Source organism: Neophocaena asiaeorientalis, unplaced genomic scaffold, assembly GCF_003031525.2.
Source record: "Neophocaena asiaeorientalis asiaeorientalis breed wild unplaced genomic scaffold, Neophocaena_asiaeorientalis_V1.1 scaffold78, whole genome shotgun sequence".
Lineage (NCBI taxonomy): Eukaryota > Metazoa > Chordata > Mammalia > Artiodactyla > Phocoenidae > Neophocaena > Neophocaena asiaeorientalis.
The window spans coordinates 8445397-8453166 of NW_020175018.1; the positions used below are offsets into that span (position 1 = coordinate 8445397).

The following is a 7770-nucleotide window of genomic DNA, read 5'->3' on the forward strand; positions in this document are numbered from 1 at the left end:
TTTTTTTTTTGCGGTACGCGGGCCTCTCACTGTTGTGGCCTCTCCCGTTGCGGAGCACAGGCTCCGGACGCGCAGACTCAGCGGCCATGGCTCACGAGCGGGGCACGAACCCGTGTCCCCTGCATCGGCAGGCGGACTCTCAACCACTGCGGCACCAGGGAAGCCCTCCCTCCCCTCCATTTTTAAAACAACACTTCTACCCACAGAAAACAAAAAATAAAATTAGGTTTCTTACTTATAAACTATATATATATTGTTTTGCAATTTTCATTTATTGCTTTTGAGGGTTCTTTATATTGAATAAACAGACCTAGTTCATTCTTCTTAAACTGTTGTACAGAAGTGGGCAAGTGACTTAACTACTGGCCTCAGTTTTCCACCATTCTTTTGCTGATCTGTTCCTCAAGGGTTCACTAAATTGTGTAAAGGTAAGTATATTCTTTAAAGCTTAGTCCTTGACTTTTTGCTGTTTTCTTAATGCTTACTTCCTCAGAAAGCCTGTCTTGGTTTCTCAATGTTTTATTACCTTCTCTATTTAAAAAATTCCTAACTCTCCATCCTCATGGCTAATCTTAACCAAACTTAACCTCAATTCAAGCTAATCAAAAATACCTGCCCTAGGCTACTACTCTATCACTTGAAATGCATGATATCTAAACTCTTAAACTGGCTAAAACTCAGTAAGTCAAAAATAAAAGCTTATGGAGAATGGCTCTGAGAACAGTAGGCGTGGAAGCAAGAAAACCTGTTAGTATGCTATTACTTTAACAGATCAAGATAGAAATAATGAGGGCCTGAATAATATGGATACTGAGCGGAAATAATATGGATGGAGAGAGGAAACAGATCCTAGAAGATATTTCAAACAAAGAACTGATGGACTTGATGACCAAGGTGGGAAACAAGAGATGAAAGGTCAAGATGACTCCAAGATATTTGGTTTGAGAAACTGGGTATCTTTGACAGAGTGTCATTCAATAAGCTAGGGAATATTGGAGGGGATGACCATGGGTCAGGTGTTAAAATGTTTAACCAGAGGAGCCTGCATGACATTAAGGAAAAATCCATTAGCTAGCTGGATACAGCTCTGAAGCTTAAGAGGAGACCTGATTATAGATAATAAGTAATAAATGAAAGCATGACATAAACTGACCTAACTGTGAATGAAACTGACCTAAAATGGCACAGACTGGAAGAGAATCTAAGACAGAAGAAAAGAAATAAAAAACAAATACATAACACAAACATAAATCCATTACTTACCTTCTTCTCAATCTGGATCTCCTTCCAAGCCTCTCCATTTTTTTAATTAATTGAGTCTATCTTTGCTTAAATTTTCCCCATTCTTTTGACTCCCATATTCAATCACTGCTTAGTGCAGTGGGTAAAACCACATTTCCTAGAATCAAAACCCTGCTCCACCACTTACTAGTTGTGTGACCTTGGGCAAGTTACTTAACCACTTCTGTTTTTCAGTTTTCCCACCTGTCAAAGAATATTACTTCATAGGGTTGTTACGGGAAATTAAATTAATTTTAAAGTAAATTCATTTTTAAAATTAAGTTAATTTTTAAAAGAACTTAGAATAGTGCCTGGAATTGTGCTCTATAAGCAAATGCTAGGTAAGTAAGTAAATAAAGCCTGTCAATTTTCTTTGTGAACTCCTTCATATGTGGCCTTTTTTTCATTCTCATTTGACACCAAACCACTTGAGGTCTGCATTATTCCATATATTATCACCTCATTACTCTATTAAAATCACTTTGTAAAAGCTCACTCATGATCTCTTGATAAAGAAATGCCATCTTTTTCCCCCCTCATTCTCCAAATGCTCTGCATCAACTGTCCCAGTGGACCCTTCTCAGTATTCTCTTCTCTTGACTTCTGAGTCTTCTTGGTTGCTGGAACCCTTATATTTATCATCTACTTCTTATATTTTATCATCTACTTCTGTTTCTGCTGCTACACCAACTACTATTAGTTCTAAGTCTTCTTTCTGCTTTGTAAATGCAACCATTCCCCCCAAATATTCCCTTCTTTCTCAATAACCCCTTCCTGATGTCAGCTATTCCCATGGCTTCCACCTCTACGCTCTATGATAATTCAAACCTTTAACTCTAGCCACAGCATTTAGGTTGAGCTGCAGATTTGCATTTCCAACTCTATACTGGACAGCTCCATGTGGCTATCTCACTAGGCCTTCAAGTCAACATATCCAAAAAATGAATTTGTCATCTACACTAGGCTTATGGTCTTATTGCTGATAATGGCATTAACATTCTTCAAATACCACAGGCCTAAAACCTAAGACTCAGCTTTGATACTTCTTTCACCCTCAACATCCAATTTATTATGGAGTCTTTACAGCATTCACTACAGCATTACCTGCCTTCTTTCCAATAATACTGTCATAACTCCATTTCAGGATTTCATTACTTCTTACTAGACTGATCCCACTACTCCTTCAAAAGAAATCTCCAATGAGAGCATCTAGACTTTAGCTAAAGAGTCCAGAATCAGTTTATAGAAATTCCTATTCTATAGGCTGACCTCCAGAACAAGATGGTTTTCTACGGTGCAAATCCGAACTATACCAGTCTCCTGCTCAAAATTCTTCAAAAAGTACCCACCTCCTTTAGGATTCAACCTTCACTATCTGGACCTCGGTCTACTTTCCCAGCCTCACATCTCATCCTTTGCACAAGAGCCCCACGCCCCCCTCCTCCTTTTCCCACACAAGTTATGCTCAGTCATCCCTTCACAGCATTGCAACTGTTCCTCCTGTAGGAAAAGCCCTTCTCCACCTTAGCCTCTCCAACAAATAAAATTGAGAAGTCACTTTCTTTCTTCAGCCTCCCCAGCAACTGCCCCTTGAACAGTTCATACATATATGACTGATTCATACATCGCAGGGGCACTCATTTGTTTTTATCTGGCTCTCAAACTCGACCCTGAAACTTGGAACAATATCTTACGAATTCCCAGTGCCTGACATAGCGCCAGAAATATAAAGGTGCTGTTGCCAGTGGCAAAAGACTAACCTATCTTAGCACTCACAATGATTCTCGCGGGCTGGCCCTGAGGCCTTGCCATGGCCCAGATCTGGCACTTCCTACAAGATGCCAGAGTCGGGCGTTCAAGCAAACTGCGGGGCCCTCGGCTAGGGTCCCAAGAGGAGGTCCCTGGGGGCATCCTTAGGCTCCCCACTCCAGACGCTGGGAAGGGAAAGGGGCGGGGCACAGCATGGGCCGGGCCTAGGGCTCCAGAAGTCCCCCCGGGCCTAGGCCAGCCCCTCGGTCCCCATCCCAGGGCAGGTCCCGGCCAATCCAGGGCCCCAAGGGGGCTCCATTTTGAGAGACCTCGTACCCCTACCCGGCGCTCCGGCCGCCTCCGCACTTACAGACCCAGGGGAAGGCCACCGTCAGGATCCGGCACCGCCAGGAGCTCCGGCCCCTCGGGGCTCCGGGAAGGGGGAGGGGCGGGGAACCCGAGCCAAAGGGGGACCCAACGGAACCGGAAGGGCAGCCCTCGCCGGACAAAGACAACTTCCAGGTCCTACGGTCCTCTCCGCCAATCGGAAGGCTGGGAGGGCGGCGGGCTCGGAGAGAGACTTTCGGCGCTGTGGGCGGGGTGCAAAGTGCGTGCCCCAGACTCCTGCGAGCATCTCCACCCGTGAGTCGAGGTGCGGGTGCCGCGGCTCCCTAGCGTTTGGGGTCAGGCCCCACGCACTTCGCTCCTTCTCAGCCGCTCCTCTCTAGCTGCGTCTCGGCTGTCTGCTGCCTGCGTGGGCCTGAAGGGTGCCTCCGCACTTAAAGTGTTGGTAAGCCCCTCCCGCCTAGGAATGTGGACTCGCCGCGTTGGGCCCAGGAAGTGGAGGGAAGGAAGTTTACCTCCCTCGCGTTTTGGATGTTGGTGTTTCCCAGGGATCTGCATTCTCCGTAACCTACTACGTGCTGACTATTCACAGATCTCTTTCGCAAGACCAGACAGCTCTCTTGATTTCCAGGGTCAGCTGCCTAGAAGACATCTCCAACTGGTTGTCCAGTGTTAATGTACCTTTGAACTCAAGTACATCCGCAGACCTGCTTCTTACCTCCTGTAGTCCTTGTGTTGGTGAACGGCATCATACACGCAGTCCTGCCCACCAGTAAACTTCAGTACCATTCTAGAGCCCTTTTCCATCTTGCCAGTCCAATGGCTCTCTGGCTTCTCCTCCTTTTTAGGGGGTGGAGAGGGAGGATATTGTGGTAAAACATGAATAGTATTTATCATTTTAATCATTTGTAAGTGTGAAGTTCCATGGCATTAAGTACATTCACAATATTGTAACCATCACCGCTGCTATAGCCAACTTCATTCTTTTGCATGTCGTTATCGTTTTTCCAGCACCGTTTTTGAAAAGTCTGTCCTTTCCCCATTGAATGGGCTTGCCACCTTTGTTGAAAATCAACTGACCACGTATGTGAGAATTTATTGCTGGGCTGTCTATTCTATTACATGTGACTGAAGCTCTTACACTAGTATCATATTCTTTTAATTACTGTAGCTTTGTAGTAAGTTTGTAAGTGAGGAAGTATGAGGCCTTCAACTTTATTCTTTTTTCCAGATTGTTTTGGCTATGCCAGGCCCTTGAAATTCCATATGAATTTGAGGATCAGCTTTTACATTTTTGAGAAAAAGGCTGTTGTAGTTTTGATAGAGATTGTGTTGAATCTGTAGATCACTTTGGGTAATATTGCCATCTTAATTTTAAGTCTTCCTGTCTAAACATGAAATGTCTTTCCATGTACTTAGGTCTTCATTAATTTCTTTCAGCAGTGTTTTCTAGTTTTCAGGGTATTTAATTCTTTTTGATAATATTATAAATGAAATTGCTTTCTTGATCTCCTTTTCATATTGTTGCTAGTGTGTAGAAACACAACTGATTTTTGGTGTTGGTCTTGTACCCAGCAACGCTTCTGAATTTTTTTTTGGCTCTACAAGCTTTCATGTGGATTCTTTGGGCTTTTTTATATATATGATTATGTTGCCTGTGAATATAGTTTTACCTCTTTGTGTACAATTTGGATGCCTTTTATTTCTTGTCTAATAGTTCTGGCTAGAACTTCCACTACAATGTTGATCAGCAGCAGTGAAAGGAGGCATCCTTGACTTGTTCATGAGTTGTTCTTAGAGGCGTAGGTAAGCTACTGATTTAGATGCGGGTTTTTCAGATACTTTTATCATGTTGAGGAATTTTCCTTCTGTAACTACTTTTCTTAAAGATCTTATCATGAAAAGGCATTGTATTCTCTCAGATGACTTTTCAGCATCAATTGAGATGATCATGAGGTTTTTTCCCTTAGTTCTTATTAATGAGATATATTACATTGGTTGATCTTATGGTAAACCACTCTTGCATTCTTGGGATAAATCCCACTTGGTCATGGGGAATAATCCTGTTAGTATGCTATTGGATTTGATTTCCTTTTATGTTGTTGAGGATTTTTGCACCTATATGCATAAGAGACATTGGTATATAATTTTCTTGTGATGCGTTTATTTAGCTTTGGTGTCAGGATAATGAGGGCCTCATGAGATTAGAAAGCATTCCCTCTTCTTCAGTTTTTTGGAAGAGTTTGAGAAGGATTGGTATTAATTCTTAATTAAATATTTTAATTAAATTAAATATTTGGTACAATTCACTGGTGAAGCCATCTGGTGCAAGACTGTTGTTTTTTGGGAGGTTTTTGATTACACACTCAATCTCTTGTTATAAGTATGTTGAGATTTTCTAATTTTTCTGGAATCCATTTATAATAAATAATTTGTGTGTTTCAAGGAATTTGCCCATTGTTTTCTAGGTTGATTTTTGTTGATCTTTTCAAAGAAACAACTTTTGGTTTCATTGATTTTTTTTTTTTCTCTCTCTCTTTTTTTTGGTTTATTTCCATTCCATTTTATTTCCTTACTTCTGCTAGCTTTGGGTTTAGTTTGTTCTTTTTCGTATTTCATAAGGTATAAAGTTAGGGTATTTTGAGACTTTTCTTCTTTGTGTGTGTGTGTGTGCATGTGGTACGCGGGCCTCTCACTGCTGTGGCCTCTCCCGTTGCGGAGCACAGGCTCCGGACGTGCAGGCTCAGCGGCCATGGCTCACGGGCCCAGTGGCTTCGCGGCATGTGGGATCCTCCCGCCCCGGGCACGAACCCGTGTCCCCTGCATCGGCAGGCGGACTCTCAACCACTGCGCCACCAGGGAAGCCCGAGATTTTTCTTGTTTTTTAATGTAGCCATTTACAACTATAAATTTCTCTAATTACTGTTTGCATTGTATCCTATAAGTTTTGTATGTTTTTATCATTTTTACTCATTTTCAAGTACATTCTAATTTCCCTTTTGAGGTCTTCTTTGACCCATTTGTTCTTTAAGAATGTGTTTCTAATTTCCACATATTTTGAATTTTCCAGTTTTCCTTTTGTTACTGATTTCTAACTTCATCCCATTGTAGTTGGAGAAGATACTTTGTATAATACCTATCTTTTAAAATCTATTGACACTTGTTTTATGGCCTAATGTATGGCCTGTCCTGGAGAATGTCCCATGTGAACTTGAAAAGAATGTGTATTCTGCTGTTGTTTAGTGGAATGTTCTGTACACTTCTGTTAGGTTCAGTTGGTTTATTGTGATGTTCAAGTCCTCTAATGCCTAACTTATCTTTATCTGGTTGTTCTATTCATTATTGAATGTGGGCTGTTGAAGTTTCTAATTATTATTGTAGAGTTGTTTATTCCTCCCTTTAATTCTGGTCATTTTTGCTTCATATATTTTGAAAGTCTCTTCTAGTTATGTAAATGTTTATAATTTTTATATAATCTTGCTCTTTTGAACCTTTTATTAATATATAATGACCTTCTTTGTCTCGTGTAACCTTTTTAAAGTCATTTTGTATGACCTTAGTATAACCTTCCCAGCTCCCTTTTGGTTAGTACTCGCATGGAATATCTTCTCTTTTCTTTTTTTCCACTTTTAACTTGTTAATATCTTTGGCTCTAAAGTGAGTATTTTCTAGACTGCATATAGATGGATCATGTTTTTGTTTTTGTTTTATCCATTCTGCCCATCTCTGTCTTTTGATTGGTGAGTTTATGCTATTTACATTTAAAGTAACTACGGATAAGGAGGGACTTATTTCTGCCATTTTGCTATTTGTCTTCTATAGGCCTTATAGCTTTTGTGTCTTTCATTTCTTCCATTACTGCCTTTTTCTGTGTTTGATTTTTTTGTAGTGAAAAGTTTTGATTTATTTCTGATTTCCTTCTTTGTAGATCCTATGGACATTTCCTTTGTGGTTGCTATAGGAATTACATTTAACAGCCCAAATTTATAACAATATAATTAAATTGATACCAACTTTAGTAGCATACAAAAACTCTCCTATACAGCTCTGTCTCCTCTTTCTGTTCTTGATGCTACAGATTACATCTTTATACATTGTGTTTGTAATAAATTAGACTAATACTTTTATGCATTTGTCTTTTAAATCATGTAGAAAATAAAAATGGAGTTAAACAATAATTACAATTATAATTGCCCATATATTTATCTTTACCGGAGATCTTTATTTCTTCATATGGCTTTAAATGTTGTTGAGCATCCTTTCATTTCAACGTGAAGGATTCCCATCAGCATTTCCTGAAGGGTGGTTTTAGTGGTAATGAACTCCCTTAGCTTTTTTTAGAATCAGAGAATGTCTTAATTTCTCCCTCTTTTTTTTTTTTTTTTTTTTTTTGGG

At 40.4% G+C, this 7770-nt stretch overlaps 1 protein-coding gene across 1 annotated transcript in view; it reads right to left on the reverse strand.

Annotated features, from left to right (window-relative positions):
* The window catches only part of ZBTB26 (zinc finger and BTB domain containing 26), a 12860-nt gene extending 9407 nt beyond the window's left edge, over positions 1–3453 (reverse strand). The window contains exon 1 of the mRNA XM_024762502.1: positions 3401–3453. The gene's annotated coding sequence lies outside the window, so the exon portion shown is untranslated. The remainder of the gene's footprint in view (positions 1–3400) is intronic.
* Between the last annotated feature and the right edge of the window lie 4317 nt (positions 3454–7770).